An 18,510-nucleotide genomic window follows, 5' to 3' on the forward strand; every position below is an offset into this window, starting at 1 on the left:
ATTCACAGAAAAAGCCACGGAAATAGAGATGAATAAATGCAGTTCATCCATAGAGGCAGCTGTATGGGTGAGAAAAGTTGTTTAAAGTTTAGTACTCGGTACAATGAACAGTAAAGGTTAAAACCATTCAACTCTGATAATACAGCATTTTCCTGTGTTAGATAAAAGGAATTTTACTGTAAGAGTGAGCCATGTGTTGTGCAAAAGAGTCATCTGCAAAGAATGATGGAATATGGTTTTCTTTCCTTTTGATGACTTCCTTAACTGCACTTGTTATATATTCCAGATGAATGGAAAGGAAACAACGGTACACAGATGGCAAACATATCACTTTATTTTATTGGCAGACCACAATAATTTTTTAGAAAACGTACTATATTCATGCAATTCACTTCAATGCATTTATTTCCAAATCAAAGTGTATAGGCTTCTTTATTTACACTAAACTCAATAAAAAGGTAGACAAATAGGGTTGGTTAGGGCATGTTCAGACGTGGCGGAGTTCTGCAGATACTGTCCGCATCAATACCGCACATAATCCGCGTCGCGGATTCCGTTGCGGATTTGGCTAAAATGTTAGGTAAAATGCTGTGGATTTGTTGCGGATTCAGGTCCATATCACACCCTGCTCTCTTTCAAACATTCCATCCCAGTCTGGGTATAGACCTCGACACACATAGGTCCAGCCTTGATCCCGTGTGTTGCGCACACTATACCCTGCACTGGAGGTGTCCCACAATTCAGAACGTTTATGTACCTGAAAAACAAATAGACAGTGAATATTGAAGTTTGATTTGTACTTATGAATAATGTTATATATGTTATATGCAGCGGCGTAGCTGGGTTCTCCAGCACCCGGGGCAAAGATTCAGTTTGGCGCCCCCCCCCCCCCCAACCACTTTCTCGACATCTCCTTCCCCCTCGACATGTTTGTTTTCTCTACCAATCGACATGTCATTTATTTACCACATTTCTTTTTATGTAACTCGAGCATAAAAACGCTTGTACATTTTACAAGCAATATAGTTCTATACACAACACCAGAACCAAGCTCAGTACATAAATACAGCCCCAGAACCAAGCTGTGTACATAAATAAAGCATCAGAACCAAGCTCAGTACATATATACAGCCCCAGAACCAAGCTCAGTACATATATACAGCACCAGCACAAATACAGCTCAATTTAGTGCAACCCCTGACGTTTAGGTTCACACTAAATTGTTTCCAGCTCCCAGCATGGCCCAAACAATGGTAAGGATATGCTGGGAGTTGCTGTTTCACAAAAAAATAAATCATATCATAATCATACCACCCATTATCTCGCTGCAGCTAATAAAGTGACTACATTACTGATTAGAGGCAGAATAAACATTTACATTATGTGACTCAACGGTGACGTCTTCAGCTTCTCACTTTTCCTACATTTCTACACCTATAAACAAAGATAAAGTTCTCATTATACCACATACTATGCCCCTAAATATAATAGCGTACCATACACCGTGTCTCACACACACACACACAGACACACACACACCGTGCCCCCTGTAGATAGAGCCCCCTGTAGATAGTGCCCACATATAGCCCACCCCTGTATAGTGTCCCACATATAGCTCCCCCTATAGTGCTCTACAGATAGCCCACCCCTGTATATAGCCCCCTGTAGATATAGCCCACCCCTGTATATAGTGCTCCACGTATAGCCCAACCCTGTATATAGGCCCCCTGTAGATATAGCCCACCCCTGTATATAGTGCTCCACAGATATCCCATCCCTGTATATAGAACCCTGTAGATAAAGCCCCCCCCCCCCCGTAGGTAAAGCCGCCCCCTGTAGATAAAGCCACCCCCTTAGATAATGCCACACACTTTTTTATTATGATAAAATAACAAACTATTCAAATTCACCTTAATCCCGTTCCCACGCCGTCCGGCAGCAATGGAGACCTGCTCTCTTCTGCGCAGGTCTCCTGGGGTTGAACACTTCCCTGTCAATTAGCGCCTTTCAAGGACACAAGCGGCGCAAAGTATCGCGCCGCCTCACTCGTAGAAAGGCGCTGAATGGCCGGCAGTGGCGGATTAATTAGACCATAGGCCATGGGCTGTTCCACAAACTTGGGCCCACCTTCCCCACCATCGCGTCTATAGTGAACACCACCTTGTCAAATGGTTGTAACGATTCCCCTTGTCAAAGGGCTGTGTCCCTACATACTGACAGTCTCCAACCATCGCTGACAGTATCACACTGTGTAGGGACACATCCTCCTGACAATGGGAATTGTAACACGCATTTGTCTATTAGTCCTGTGTACACAGAGATATGTAGGATACAAGGATACCTGCAAGAGACATGTCAGGAGAGGAGATCCCCTATAGATCCAGTGACGTCTTCTCTGATGGGAGCCGTTTTCTTTTCTTCTCCATCTGACGCAGACCGTTATGGCGACTTCTCCTGATGAGACATCTTTGCTCATCACTTCTGCAGCCATTTCCAGCCCCTATAGAAACACACAAATTTAGACACCAAGGCCCAGGACCATACATTAAAGGGGTGGTCCGGGAACAGACCATTTTTTATACTGATAACCTATCGATGTGCCCGGACAACCCCTTTTACTCAGACTAATAAATTTGGACCACAGACTAGATTATAGAATACATACAGACCCCAGACCTTCTAAACTATTGCAGTCCCCAGACCAGACCCACTAAACAAATACAGACCCCATCACAAGCAACCTGAATAAATACAGACCCCAGACCGGACCCCTAAATACAGACACCAGACCTGACCCCCTACACGAATAATGACCTCAGACCTGACTCCCTTAATACAGACCTCAGACCAGACCCCCTAAACAAATACAGACCCCTAAATAAAGACCCCAAAACGAATACAGACCCCTAAATACAGACCCCATAAACTAATACAGACCCCAGACCACACCCCCAAATACAGACCCCCTAAATACAGACACCAGACCTCAAACTAATACAAACCCCCTAAATACAGACCCCAGACCAGACCCCCTATTCTAATAGAGACCCCAGACCAGACCCCTAAATACAGACCCCTAACCTAATACAGACCCTAGAACATGCCCCCTAAATAGACCCTATAAACTAATACAGACCCCAGACCTCAAACTAAAACAGACCCCCTAAATACCAACCCCAAGACCTCAAACTAAAACAGACCCCCTAAATACCGACCCTGACCACTTAAACTAACACAGACCCCTAAATATAGACCCCTTAAACTAATAAACACCAAACCTCCTAAATACAGTCCCCAAACCAGGCCCCCTAAATGCAGACCCCCTAAATACAGACCCCACACCAGACCCCCTAAATACAGTCCCCCAAATACAGACCCATTAAACAAATCAATCCCATTATACTTACAGTCAGTCTTCTCTGTGGAGTCTTCTCTGTGGAGTCTTGTCTTGCTTCTGCTGCTGCTGCTGCTGGAAGTTATGCGGTCATGTGACCAGCAGGTCTCTAAGCAATAGTAAAAGCTTCAGAGATAAGGTCATGTGACCTTATGTCTAAAGGTCCTTTTGCAGGACATACACATGGCAGTTTCGTCGCGGTTTTTGCCACGATTCATGGCAAAATTGCGACAAAACTACAATGTACCATGATAATTATAGTGCAGGAGGAGGTGGCGCTGGCACATGACCCGCCTGCCCACCCTAGCTACGCCACAGTTATATGTTTATCTTTGTTATAATGTTTACATACTGCAGATGCTGCTATTCAGACATCATACATACAAGTGAAAACATGATATAAACATGTAAAGTTACTTACAAGGTTAATAAGAGTGGATACTTCCATATCCATTCGCCTATATCTGGCCATGGTAATAGCTCTGTGTTCATGTGATAAGCCTGGAAGGTGAAAATTGAGGTTTTGTCTTCCTCTTCAGAATGATGAAATATCCTGCTCCTGAAAGAAATCCGCAACACAACACACAGTAAATCCGCAACACACATTACATCTGCGGATTTCATTGCGTAATTTTCAAACTCCATTGAAGTCAATGGGGAAATTCCGCAACAAGTCCGCAACAGCTTGTGCATGCTGCGGACTGCAAATTTCTGCACCGCAGCCTATGTTCCGCAGCGGAGTTTTCCGCAACGTCTGCACGAAGTTAACTAAAAAGGTGTTGAAACCAATGGACAAACTGTCTGCTGCGGATTTCCACTGCGGATTGTCTGCAGCGGAATTCCACAGCAATTCCACCACGTCTGGATGTGCCCTTAAGGAAAACCTACAGGTTATGCCATTTTGTAGAAGATCATTCCTTTATATAAGCACCTATATCCTGCAGCTAAAAATACTGCCACAAAAAAGAAACTATCAACACTGCCACATATATCAACCCCTTCAGGACCAAGCTCATTTTGGCCTTCAGGACCAGCCCCATTTTTTCCAATCTGACATGTGTCATTTTATGTGGTAATACCTTTGGAATGCTTTTACCTATCCAAGTGATTCTGAGATTGCTTTCTCGTGACATATTGTACATTAGGTTAGTGAAAAAATGTGGTCGATAAATTCAGTATTTATTTGTGGAAAAATGCCAAAATTTAGAGAAAATGTGCAAAAATTATGATTTTTTGAAATGTAAATGTATCTGCTTGTAATATCACACAAAATAGTAACTAGTTCCCATATCTCTACTTTATGTTTGCATCATTTTTTCAATGTCCTTTTATTTTTCTGGGACGTTACAAGGCTTCGAACTTTAGCAGCAATTTCTCACATTTTCAAGAAAATTTCAAAAAGCATTTTTTTCAGGGACCAGTTCAGTTCTGAAGTGGCGTGGCTTTGAGGGACCCTTATATTTGAAAACCTTAAAAAACACCCCATTTTAAAAACTGCACCCCTCAAAGTATACAAAACAGCATTCAGAAAGTGTTTAACCCTTCAGACGTTTCACAGGAATTAAAGCAAAGTAGAGGTGAAATGTACAAATTTCATTTTTTTTTTTTGCTGAAATTCATTTATAATACATTTTTTTCTTTAACACAGAAAGTTTTACCAGAGAAATGCAAGTCAATATTTATTGCCCAGATTCTTCAGTTTTTAGAAATAACCCACATGTGGCTCTACTGTGCTAATGGAAGAAAAGTAGCACCTAGAGGATTTTGGGGCCTCCTTTTTTTTAGAATATAATTTTAGGCATCATGTCAGGTTTGAAGAGGTCTTGTGGTACCAAAACAGTGGAAACACCCTGAAAGTGACCAATTTTGGAAACGACACCCTCAAGGAATGTATCTATGGCTATAGATTGCATTTTGACCCCACAGGTTTTTTTGCTAAATTTATTTAAATACGTTTTTCTGAAAAAAACATTGAATTTTCTAATATTTACAAGGAATAAAGGAGAAAAAGCACCCCAACATTTGTAAAGCAATTTCTTCTGATTACGGCAATACTCCATATGTGGTCATAAACTGCTGTTTAGACCCACGGCAGGGCTCAGAAACGAAGGAGCACCATTTGGATTTTGGAGCGCAGATTTTGCTGGAATGGTTTTCGGTGCCATGTCACGTTTGTAACGCACTGGAGGGACCAAAACAGTGGATTTTTGCTGAATTTATTGGAATTTGTCTGTGAGGATGAAAATCTACTTTTTATCTGAAAAAGCATAGAATTACAATTTTTTACAAGGAATAAAGGAGAAAAGGCACCCCAACACTTGTAAAGCAATTTCTCCTGAGTATGGCAATACCTCATATGTGGTCATAAACTTCTATTTGGACACACGGCAGGGCTTAGAATGGCAGAAGTGCTACTTGGCATGCAGACTTTGCTTGATTGGTTTTTAGGCGCCATGTCGCTTTTGCAGAGCCCCTGAGGTACCAGTACAGTAAAAAAAAAAAAAAGAGAAATGACTCCATTTTGAAAACTACACCTCTCAGGGCATTCATCTAGGGGTGTAGTGAGCATTTTGACCCAACCAGTGTTTCAAAAATGTAATTAGAATTAGGCAGTAAAAATGAAAAACTATTTTTTTTCCAAAAATATGTAAATTTAGTTCCCAATTTTTTATTTTCATGAAGGGCAATAGGAGAAAAAAAAACACACAATTTGTTACCCAATTTCTCACGAGTACGGCAATACCCCATGCGTGGCCCTAAACTGCTGTTTGGCACATGGCAGAGCTCAAAATAGAAGGAGCGCCATTTGGCTTTTAGAGCGCAGATTTTGCTGGATTGGTGTACGGTCGCCATGTTGCATTTGCAGAGCCTCGTGGTACCAGAGTACAGTAGAAACCCCAGAGAAGTGACCCCATTTTGAAAACTACACCCCTCAAGGCATTTGTCATTTGCCTGGACATATGACAGGGCTCAGTAGTGAAAGAGCACAATGCGCATTTAAGGCCCATTTTGGTGATTTTCGCAGCATTGGCCCACAATTGCAGGGCTCTGGGGCCAAATAGTAAAACAAACCCCCAAGTAGTGACCTCTATTTTGGAAACTGTAGTCAGCATTTTGACCCCACAGGTTTTTTTTATTTATTTATTGGAAATGAACGCTCAGCGAATGGTGCAAAGTGAAAATTGCAATTTTCCACTGCAATGCGATTTTGGTGCCCAATATGTGGTGCACAGTTTGTGCAACTGCAGACAAATATCTAATAAACTGTTAAGCGGTTCTCCCGGGTATGGCGATGCCATATATGTGGATGTAAACTGTTGTTTGGGCACACTGTATGTTTCAGAAGAAAGGGAGCGCCATTTGGCATTTGGAGCGAGATTTTGCTTGGTAGTAGTTCTGTTTGGGTTATTGCTGGTATTTCAGTATATAATGTGGGGGCATATGTAAGCTGTCTGGAGTACATCAGGGTATAATAAGAGGGTATAATAATGATATAAATAAATAATAATCCGCAGATGTGTGCCCAGTGTCGCACTGATAAATGATGCCCAATCTTCTCCGCTTTTGGAACGCTCTGCACATTTTGCGTCACTATATTCTGAGAACCAGAACTTTGTCCCACAACAAATAAGCCCTCTCACTGCTCTGGTGGAGAAAAATATCAATCTATAGTTTTCATTGGTACCATTTTGGGATACATGCGATTTCTTGATCACTTTTTATTCAACTTTTTTGCCAAGCAAGGTGACCAAAAACAAGCAATTCCGACAATGTTTTTTATTATTTTTGTTACGCCGTTCACTATAAATGACATTTGTACTTTATTCTGCGGTCGATACGATTACAAAGATACTATATGTACATCTTTTTTTTTACAGCGTTTGCACAATAAAATCACTTTTAAAAAAAAAGAGCCATACGTTTTTTATTTTTCAGTCAAAAAAGCTGTGGAAGGGCTTGTTTTTTGTGGGATGGGTTGTAGTTTTTATTTGTACAATTTTGGGGTACATGCAACATTTTGATCACTTTTTATTCTGTTTTGGGAGCGGTGGTGACCAAAAAACTGCGATTCTGGAATTGTTTTTTGTTTTATTTGTTTATGGTGTTCACCATGCGGTGGGGGGGGGGGGGTATAATGTGATATCATTATCGTTTGGGTCGTTACGGATACGGCGATACCAAATATGTGTACTTTTTTAATGTTTTTAGTTTTTTCCTATAATAAAATACATATTATGGAAAAAATGCAAATTGAATTTGAAATTTTGTAACTTTTTTTTACATTTTTATCAACTTTCTTTTAACTTTTTTTTTTGTCCCCCTATGGGACTTTAAGGCATGAAGCTCTGATCGCTATTCTGATACACTGCAAATGTTGGAGCAGATTTGGGGCAATTACGCAACGAATCTTCACCAACATTTGCATATTTGACAGGTAATTCAGACGTTTCAGATATCACAGCGGATTTGCCACAGATTTCAGTTTCTGCATTGCAAAGGCTGAAATACGCAGTGAAATTCCGCTTCTTCTCCGCAACGTAATGAGCATGCTTCGGAGGAAAAATTCTGCACCGCAGCCTGATTTTCGCACAGTTATTTTCTGCAACGTCTGAACTAACGTTCCTGGAAATGTATAGAAACAAATGTAAAAAAACGGCTGCTGCAGAATTCCGCTGCGGACAGCAATTCTGCCACGTGTGAATGTGCCCTAAGGCTTCGCCTGCGGGCGAGGCCTAATAGGCTTCCGTACTAGGCAGACTAGGAGGACATTATTAGGCCTCCGGTTGCCATAGCAACCATCGGCAACAACAACCATCGGCTGCGATCTAACTACCTAGATGCAGTGATCGCTTTTGTCCGCTGCATCTAAGGGGTTAATCGGCCGGAGGAGGAGGAGGAGGCTAGCTCCTGTCCTGGCTATTACATAAGGATGTCAGCTGTAAGGAAAAGCTGACATCCTCAGATGATGGCGCTGATGATGGAGCTATCACATTAGCGCTGACGAGGTAACTGTCCTTGATTAGATGGGAAGTGGTTAACACTCTTATGCCATTCACTGCTTGTCACCACTAACTGGAACCACACAAAAGGAATTCCTTGACAAGGACATAAAATGGTCGTATTAGGCCATGCTTGACATCCCCACCCAGTTGACAATGGAATAAACATTTAAAAATAATCCCTAACATTTTAAAGGGTTTGTTCAAACTCACCTAAATGTTCATATACATGATTAAATACTGTTTTAATGAAGAAATGGGGAACTCACTGCATACATGTGTAATACTGCTGTCCCGGGGCCCAGACCCAAACATTACAGGAAATGACCCACCCTCCTCCAAAATCCTGCCAGCTGTCCCTCATCTCCCACCAGCTGCTACCATGCTGCCCTCCACATCTAAGTACATATAATTTCACATAGGGCCTGGAGCAGGCCCGTCTTATGTAAAACTATATGGGTATTCACATGCCTCCGCACAGCAACTTATAGTTTGTGCCAAAAGTGGGGCAGGCCGAAGAGGAAGGAATTCTAAAAGCACTTTGCCCGCCAATTTCCAGCCAGTAGCATCACCAGTCCTTGTGAAAGATTGTGTAAAGGGAGGTTATGGAACTTCTGAAGCTGCTGTCTGGCTGTGTTACATACAGACATGGCCGCCATCAGGGCAGTACTGGCGGTACTGCCGTCAGGGGCCTGGTCATAAATGTGAAGAAACGGGGGCCTGTGATCCACTGCTGGAATTCATTTGCTCACGGTCCTTTATGATTTCACTTTGCTGAAAAGGAACAGGTCCCATCACGGAGCCAGGGCCCGTTCTTTGCATCAAAGTAAAATCATAAGGGCCTGGTATTCACATAGAGCCCGCCCCTCCTCCTCCACAGCGGCGTGACAGCGTGTCTGGAGGAGACAAGGAGGGAAACGTCATGAAGACAGCGGAAGGTTTAAATGCAGTGGAGGCGACAAGCAGCAGCAGCGTAAGACTCCTGTCACAGTCAGTACAGTATGCGATGTCTGTGTCAGTATGTAATGTCTGTGTAACTATGTGATGTCTGTGTCAGTATGTAATGTCTGTCAGGCTGCTGCTGCCCACAGACTCCTCACATCACATCCCCCCAATAAAAATCAATGTTACCCATGTCGGCACTATACCCTCTCAGCTCTGCTTCATGGTCTTGTATCACCAGCAGCACTTCTTACCTCTTATCTTCCGGGCTGTGTAAGCAGAGGAAGAAGACAGGTTTATTGTCCCGTTACGCAGCACAGGAGATAAGAGCCGTCCCTGCTAGTGATACAATGGGGTGCTTCAGTGTCCGGAGGATGTCAGACCAGGGTAAGACACTTGCTTTCTATGCCACAGAACATTATTGATCCGTCTTGCATTGTCTCTGTCAATCCCCTGCAAGTTGGGAACATTCCTCCAGGGAGGACTTTTGTGCGCCTGGCTGACCGATTGAGAAACCTCCACTGGGGACATTCCTCTAGACTGGCAGGTCACGCGGGGACCCGTAAGACCCGAGATCTGATTGCCCGTCATTTCTGGTGGCCCACGCTGCCCAAGGACATTTTGGACTTTGTTTCGTCCTGCTTTGTGTGTGCAGCTAACAAAGTTGCTCACTCCAGACCTGCTGGCCTGCTCCAGCCATTGCCTATGCCTGATGCTCCCTGGCAGCATATAGCTATGCACTTTGTTACTGACCTGCCTCTCTCTGCTGGATGCAGTGCTGTCTGGGTGGTGGTGGATCGATTTTCGAAGGTGGCACACTTCGTTCCTCTGACCGGTCTTCCTTCTGCTCCTCTACTGGCCAAGCTGTTCATCCAACACATCTTCAGCCTGCACGGCTTGTTGCAGCATATTGTGTCTGATCGGGGGGTTCAGTTCACCTCGAAGTTCTGGAGAGCCCTCTGCAGACTCCTCGGTGTAAAGTTGGAGTTTTCCTCAGCCTACCATCCTCAGTCAAATGTTCAGGTCGAGAGGAGAACTACTTACGCCACTTCATCTCCAAGCAGCATGATGACTGGGTGCAGTTGCTTCCGTGGGCTGAATTCTCATACAACAATCACACCAGCGAGTCCACACAGAAGACACCGTTCTTCATTGTCTACGGCCAACACCCACTAATTCCTCTCCCGGTGCCTGATACGTCCGAGATATCAGCTGCTGACATGGCTTTTAGGGACTTTCTGCAGATCTGGCAGCAGACTCGATCCTCCATCCTGCTGGCGGTTGACCGCATGAAACGGAAGGCGGACACAAGGAGAAGAGAACCTCCTCAGTTTCTTCCTGGCACAAAGGTCTGGCTCTCCTCCAGGAATATTCGACTGAGGGTGCCGTGGTACAAATTTGCTCCCAGGTTCCTCAGACCCTTCGTGATCCTACAGCAGATCAACCCTGTCGCCTACAAGCTTCGGCTGCCTCCTACCCTCAAGATCCCCAACTCCTTCCATGTCTCTCTCCTGAAATTGGTGGTTCTGAACCGCTTTACCAAGACTCCTAGCCCTGCGGTTGCCTCCAGCGGTCCTTCAAACACCTTTGAGGTTAAGGAGATCCTGTACATTAAAAAAGTAAGCGGTAGAACCTTTTATTTAGTAGATTGGAAGGGGTTTGGTCCAGAAGAGGGGTCCTGGGAGCCAGAAGAGAATCTCAACGCTCCTACCCTCATTAAGAGGTTTCTCTCTCGTTCTGGTCCCAAGAGGAGGGGGCGTAAGAGGGGGGATACTGTAACGTCCGTGGTCGCTGACCACAAACTCCTTCCATCCAGTCGACGCCCTTCTCTCCAGAGATGTCTGCAAACACGGCCGTCCTGTTCCACAGTGACCACCAGAGTGCGCTAGTGAGCTCAGTCCAGACTTAAGAAGCCAGAGTGCACGCAAGTCGGAGATTGAGCTGATTGCTCCTAGAGCACCCTGAAGTATAAGAATGTCCCATCTCCATCCTCCCATGCCTGAGCGTTGTTGTCGTATCCTGTTTGTCTTGCAAATGTTCCCATAGTGTTTCCTGCTCCCAGTGTTCCCTGTTCCTGTAACCTGTATCCTGATCTAGTGCCGTGCTGTATACCACGCCTGTCCTGCTACTCCACGCCTGACATCTACCTGCTGCCTAGTCCCAGCCAAGCCTGCCTTGCTTGTCCAAGCTGCCACAGGTACCCTATATGAACTATAGACTCTGACCTGTGCCCTGTTGGCCAGCTGCCATACTGCCAGGGCGGTGTTGGCCAGCTGCCATACTGCCAGGGCGGTACGGCCCAGTGGGTCCACGAACCCTACGTGATAAGCTGCCTTTGCAACGTGGTGACCGGGTGATGGTCCGGAACCGAACAGCTCGAAGAGCCGGCAAGTTACAGTGGAAGTGGGAGTCCAGGCCTTATGAGGTTGTGCAACAGTCAAGTCCGGATATCCCAGTATTTGAGGTGAAGCCAGAAGGTGGGCGTGAATCCTCGCAGGTAGTACATACGAACATTTTGCGGCCCTGCACCTTCGTGGAGAGAATATCTGAGGCAGAACCCATGCTGGCTCTCATTCCTGTATCAGTGGACACCATTGAGGAGTGGTGGATCCTTAGAGAAGGGAAGAGCTAGCAGCGCCAACAGCTAGAAGTGCAGATGGGACCATGGAGACAGGACCCCACACCCTTACAAACTTTGAAAGAATGCCCACCAGATATGAAGATTTAGTCTTGAGAACTGAAGTCGGGACGATAACCCTTAAGCCGGGGGGAGGTTAAATGCTTCAGGATTGCATCCAAGCCAGCAGTGGGAGCCTTCCCTGATGTATGCAGCAGCTGTAGGAGCCCGGTGTTCCAGAGGGGAGATGTAGTCATGTGCAGTTGGAGCCAGTTGGATTTAAATCAGCAGAGAAGGACGATGTGAAAAGAGCTGTTTCTCAACTGCCAGTGAAGTAGACCACAAACACAGGGAAAAGTGGAATTAGGAGATCCCCCTGCATGTTCACTGGCTGTGTCAAGTACCGGCAGGCAACATGTACAGTGCAGATCTCATTTCAACAGGAAATGCGGAGAGGGGCACGTGAAGGCTGGCGGCCATAGTGACATGTGTGCAGGGACAACAGTTGGCGAGCAGAGCCATTCCCAGGGGAATAAGCAATTGCAGAATAGTACTCAGATGTGAAAAATAGAGCATCATTGTGATGACCTAAATAGTTGGTAATCAGTTGTTCAGGGACCCCTTAAGTTGCACTCAGTTCCTAGCTCATTGCTGTGAGGGATATTGTGTAGATTGTTGCTCTGGGAGACTACGTGTGGGAGGAGATTGAGACTCCCTCACTACAGGAAGGCCAATGAAGGCAGGGTTATTCTTAAATTGTTATTACATACTACATTCTTCTGTTCAAAGTTATATATCACTGTTTTCTACAAGTTCCACACCAAAGCTTCTTTTATCATAAAGTCAGAATCGTTCAAATTCTTCTGTACATGGTTCACACTTTCTATTATCACAAATCTACAGGTAAGTTTGTTCAGGGAACACAGGACCCTCGTTCTCTTGATCAGTGGGGTTTCAGCGGTGGGATCCCCAGCAATCAAACACATCACCTATCCTGCTGATAGGTGATAATAAGTTGATGTGGTGGGATAATCCCTTTAAGAATTACACAGTGCCCACTATAATTAAAGGGCTGTCCCCTTAATGCGTGGACATGTCTGGCCTTTAAGGACATTTTCAGACGTGGCGTAATTTTGCCTCTGCGGATTTGCAAAATGTGCATATTTGACAGGTAATTCAGATATTGTGGATATCACAGTGGATTTGCCGTAGATTTCAGCCTTTGCATTGCAAAGGCTGAAATCCACAGTGAAAATCCTCTGCGTCTCTGCTGGAGGCCATAAATGCTGCGGAATTAAAGTTCTGCACCGCAGCCTACTTTCCGCAACATTTTCTTCCGCAACATCTGCACTAAGTTACCTAAAAGGCCATACAAAGTAATGGAAAAAAGTCTGCTGTGGATTTCCACTTCGGACTGTCTGCAGTGGAATTCCACAGCAATTCCGCCACGTCTGAACATACCCTAAGAGCAAGAGACACTGTTTGCTGTTGCTTTTCAAATTGGCTAATAGATGAAAGTTTTGAACAGGGGTCCCCACTCTATTAGATCATGTTTCCTTAGTAGGGTATGTAAAAATAGGTTCTCTAAACCAGACACACCTTTAAAAATTGATCCTAATTGACCATTCCTTTGATTGAAAATAATATACAAATTTGTAAGAATATATATGTATATTCCTGATATTTGGTAAGTTTTCTTGGTAAACCAACCTTGTCCTGTGACATCCCGATACCATTGATGCATTTTACCTTTGAACAGAAATTAATCTATAAACTGAGAAATTGAGAAAAATGTAGCTGTGCTGTTTGTGATAAGCTTCATATCAGCATCACACTGAGAATGAATTGCTTCTGAGTTCTGTCTACAGTTACACGAAAGAAGCATAATCAGTTCTAGAATGGTATTGCTTTGCTATCTAATTTTATTAATGTTTTTTATACATAGCATTGGCTAAATTCTTACAGCCATATTTGCCCTTGACAATGCTGTGCAATGACACAGATGTGGATAGTTATGTTCTTACATTCTATCAGCTTTTCTAACATAGTCTTCTGAAAACTACTACTTTCATATTTCACATGTATTATGTCTATAATTTGTCATTTCCATTATACAGTACTATGAAAAAAATATTGGACCCCTTCCTAATGTCCCCTAATTTTGCTAACTAGTCCCAGTGAATGGTTTCCGATATTTTAGGGTGTAGAGGGTGCAGACCTAGCAATGTGGTTTTTGGTCACACTGCTTTTACAAGTGAAGCACTTAGTTACATAGTTACATAGTTACATAGTTACATAGTTAGTACGGCTGAAAAAAGAGACATGTCCATCAAGTTCAACCAAGGGACGGGAAAAGGGAAGCAAAAAATTTCTACACATAGGAGCTAATACTTTTTTGTTCTAGGAAATTATCTAACCCTTTTTTAAAGCCATCTACTGTCCCTGCTGTGACCAGCTCCTGTGGTAGGCTATTCCATAGATTCACAGTTCTCACAGTAAAGAAGGCTTGTCGCCTCTGCAGGTTGAACCTTTTTTTCTCCAGGCGGAGGGAGTGCCCCCTTGTTTTTTTAGGGGGTTTTACATGGAACAGGATTTCACCATATTTTTTGTATGTGCCATTAATATATTTATATAAATTAATCATGTCCCCCCTTAGTCGTCTTTTTTCAAGGCTAAATAGGTTTAATTCTTTTACTCTTTCCTCATAACTTAGATTCTCCATGCCCCTAATTAGCTTCGTTGCTCTTCTTTGTATTTTTTCCAACTCCAGGGCATCCTTTCTATGAACTGGAGCCCAGAACTGAACTGCATATTCTAGATGAGGCCTCACTAATGCTTTGTAAAGTGACAATATTACATCCCTGTCCCGCGAGTCCATGCCTCTTTTAATACACGACAATATCCTGCTGGCCTTTGAAGCAGCTGATTGACACTGCATGCTGTTATTTAGTTTATGATTTACAAGTACACCCAGATCCTTCTCAACAAGTGACTCCCCCAGTTTAGCTCCCCCTAGGACATATGATGCATGCAGGTTGTTCGTACCCAGATGCATAACTTTACATTTATCCACATTAAACTTCATCTGCCAAGTGGATGCCCAAACACTTAGTTTGTTTAAATCCGCTTGCAATTCATGAACATCTTCCATAGACTGAACTATATTACATAGCTTGGTGTCATCTGCAAAAATAGAAATAGTGCTATTAATCCCATCCTCTATATCATTAATAAATAAGTTGAATACTAGTGGTCCCAGCACTGAACCCTGGGGTACACCACTTATAACCGGGGACCATTCAGAGTAGGAATCATTGACCACAACTCTCTGGATACGGTCCTTGAGCCAATTCTCAATCCAATTACAAACTATATTTTCTAAACCTATAGTCCTTAATTTACCCATTAGACGTCTATGAGGGACAGTGTCAAATGCCTTTGCAAAGTCCAAAAACACTAAATCCACAGCGGCCCCTCTGTCTAGGCTTCTGCTCACCTCTTCATAAAAACAGATTAGGTTAGTTTGACAACTTCTGTCCTTAGTAAAACCGTGCTGGCTGTCACTTATAATGCTATTTATTGTCACATAATCCTGTATATAGTCCCACAATAGCCCCTCAAACATTTTCCCCACGATGGATGTTAAGCTTACAGGTCTATAATTACCCGGGGAAGACCTAGAGCCCTTTTTGAAAATAGGCACCACATTTGCCCTGCGCCAGTCCCTTGGCACTATACCAGTCACTAGAGATTCTCTGAATATTATGAAAAGGGGGACAGAAATAACTGAACTAAGCGCTTTAAGAATTCTAGGGTGTATCCCATCTGGTCCCGGGGCCTTGTGCACATTTATTTTATTCAATTTAGCTTGGACCATATCTACATTCATCCAATTCATTATATCAACTGATATATTAACAGCACTGGCACCGGCTACATCAGCTGCTCTTTCTTCAGTTGTATATACAGAGCTAAAGAACCCATTTAGTAACACTGCCTTCTCTTGATCCCCTGTGACCAACTCCCCATTACCACTATCTAGGGGTCCTACATGTTCAGACCTTGGCTTTTTAGCATTTATATACTTGAAGAATTTTTTGGGATTTGTTTTACTATCCTTGGCCACCTGCCTTTCATTTTGTATTTTTGCTAATTTTATTACATTTTTACAGATTTTATTAAGCTCTTTATATTTTACAAAGGCTGCAGATGTACCCTCAGATTTGTATTTTTTAAATGCCCTTTTTTTGTCATGTATTGCCCCTTTCACAGAAGGTGTAAGCCATGTGGGATTTAATTTTAGTCGTTTATACTTGTTACCTATAGGAATAAATTTTGCACTATAATAACCCAAAGTAGATTTGAAAATCTCCCATTTATCATTTGTCCCATTATTTGACATTAGTTCTTCCCAGTCTATATCCTGAATTGCAGCCTTCATCCTGGGGAAATTTACTTTCTTAAAATTAAATGTTTTTGCCCTCCCAGCCTGTGTTTGTTTTTTACAGTATAGGTAAAATGTAACTATATTGTGATCACTGTTACCGAGGTTTTCACGAACCTTGACATTCCCAACAAGCTCTGCATTATTAGAAATGACCAGATCCAACAGAGCTTCACCTCTAGTTGGGTCTTCCACAAACTGGCCCATAAAATTTTCCTGCAACAGGTTGAGGAAATATCTCCCCTTTGCAGTTGAAGCCGAACCATGACACCAATTAATATCCCGGAAATTAAAATCTCCCATTATCACTACAGTACCCGCCTGTGCAGCCCGCTCCATCTGTTTATATAGCTGACCTTCCATCTCCTCAGTTATATTGGGGGGTCTATAGATTACACCAAAAGTAATTTTTTCAGTGTTTATCTCCCTTTGTAATTCCACCCACAAGGTTTCAACCTCCTCACAATCTTCACCCACTATTGTCTCTTTCACACTTGCCTTCATATCATTTCTCACATACAGACATACACCACCACCTTTCCTATTTGTCCTGTCTTTCCGAAACAGTGTAAAACCCTGTAGATTTACAGCCCAGTCATGTGAAGAGTCCAGCCATGTTTCAGCAACACCAACTATATTTATATTTTCTTCCAGTATCAAGGCCTCCAGCTCCCCCATTTTGCTTGCTAGACTTCTGGCATTTGTGAACATACACTTTAACTTGCCTTTCAGTTTTCCACTTTTATTATGAGAAATGTGATTTGACATTATTTGGGAATTTTTATTTACACTGCTGTTCTGTAACAAAAGGATCTCCTTATCCTGTTGTCTAGTCCTCTCCCCACATTCTGTTTCTCCCCCCACCAATATAGTCTGACCCCTCTCTAACTTGGCTACCCCTTTTTATTCTACATTGACCTCCCTCCTCAGCCCTAGTTTAAACACTCCGCCACCCCAGCTAGAATTCTCTCCACCAGCACAGCGGACCCCCTTCCATTTAGGTGCAAATCATCTGCAGAATGCAGTTTGTACCCCAATGAAAAGTCAGCCCAGTGCTCTAGGAACCCAAATCCTTCTCCTCTACACCAAGACTTAAGCCATGCATTTAACTCCCTGAGCTCCCGCTGTCTTTCCTGTGATGCGCATGGCACAGGCAGTATTCCTGAGAATACAACCTTGGAGGTCCTTCCCTTCAGCTTGTAGCCTAGTTCTTTAAAATAATTCTTAAGGCTTCTCCACCTACCATTTATTCTGTCGTTGGTACCGACATGGAGCACGACAGCTGGATCATCACCAGCCCCTCCCAGCAATTTGTCCACCCGTTCCACCACATGCCGAACCCTGGCACCAGGGAGAGAGCAAACCATTCGGTTGAGGTGGTCTTGGCGACAAATTATTCTATCCGTCTTCCTGATTATAGAATCCCCTACGACTATCAATTGCCTTGGCTTACCTGCATTACCATCCCGCCGACTACTAGCTGGGCTGTTCTCCCGGCTGTTAGGGAGATCAGTATCCACTAGGGCTGCCATTTCTGAGACTGACACCCTCGCATCATCACCCAACTTGGCAATTTTGCTTGGAATGTCAGAAACCGGATTGGCCTTCCTTTTCTTTGACCCCTTTCTACTGCCCCTAACTACATTAACCCAGCTACTTGCCTGATCCTGCTCACCCATGTCTTCACCCTCCAGTTCTAACCCACTAACTGCATGCTCCATGAGCAGCATGCTTCGCTCAAGATTGTCTATCCTCCTGAGTGTTGCATTTTGCTACTCCAGATCTCTAATGCGAACTTCCAGGCGAACAACATGCTCACATCTGCCACAGAGGTATTCACCCTGGAACTCCGGCTCCAGTCGTGCATACATATGGAAAACTGTGCACTGAAGAAAACCTCCAATCTTGCTGGCCATTATCCCAGTTACAAAAAAAACAGCGAACAGTTGTTAATGCAAAAAGAATAGAAGAGTACTTACTGGGGCTTTAAATCTTTTTTTTAACTCCTGTTTTTGTAACTCCACTTGATATAGAAACCACTTGTTTAACAAGCCCACAGAGCAGGCTCTACAGAGTACTGAGGCCTAATTTATACCACCTGGGACCAGCTAAC

The 18,510-nt window shown here is 43.5% G+C and overlaps 1 long non-coding RNA gene across 1 annotated transcript in view; it reads right to left on the bottom strand.

Moving 5' to 3' along the window:
* Positions 1–350: 350 nt before the first annotated feature.
* Positions 351–18,510, bottom strand: part of LOC142740978 (uncharacterized) — a 41,360-nt gene continuing 23,200 nt past the window's right edge. Inside the window, exons 2-4 of the long non-coding RNA XR_012880947.1 lie at positions 3,816–3,953; positions 2,342–2,500; positions 351–757 (exon numbers count right to left, since the gene is read on the bottom strand). This is a non-coding gene — a long non-coding RNA (uncharacterized LOC142740978). The remainder of the gene's footprint in view (positions 758–2,341; positions 2,501–3,815; positions 3,954–18,510) is intronic.

Source organism: Rhinoderma darwinii, chromosome 2 (genome assembly GCF_050947455.1).
Source record: "Rhinoderma darwinii isolate aRhiDar2 chromosome 2, aRhiDar2.hap1, whole genome shotgun sequence".
NCBI classification, from domain to species: domain Eukaryota; kingdom Metazoa; phylum Chordata; class Amphibia; order Anura; family Rhinodermatidae; genus Rhinoderma; species Rhinoderma darwinii.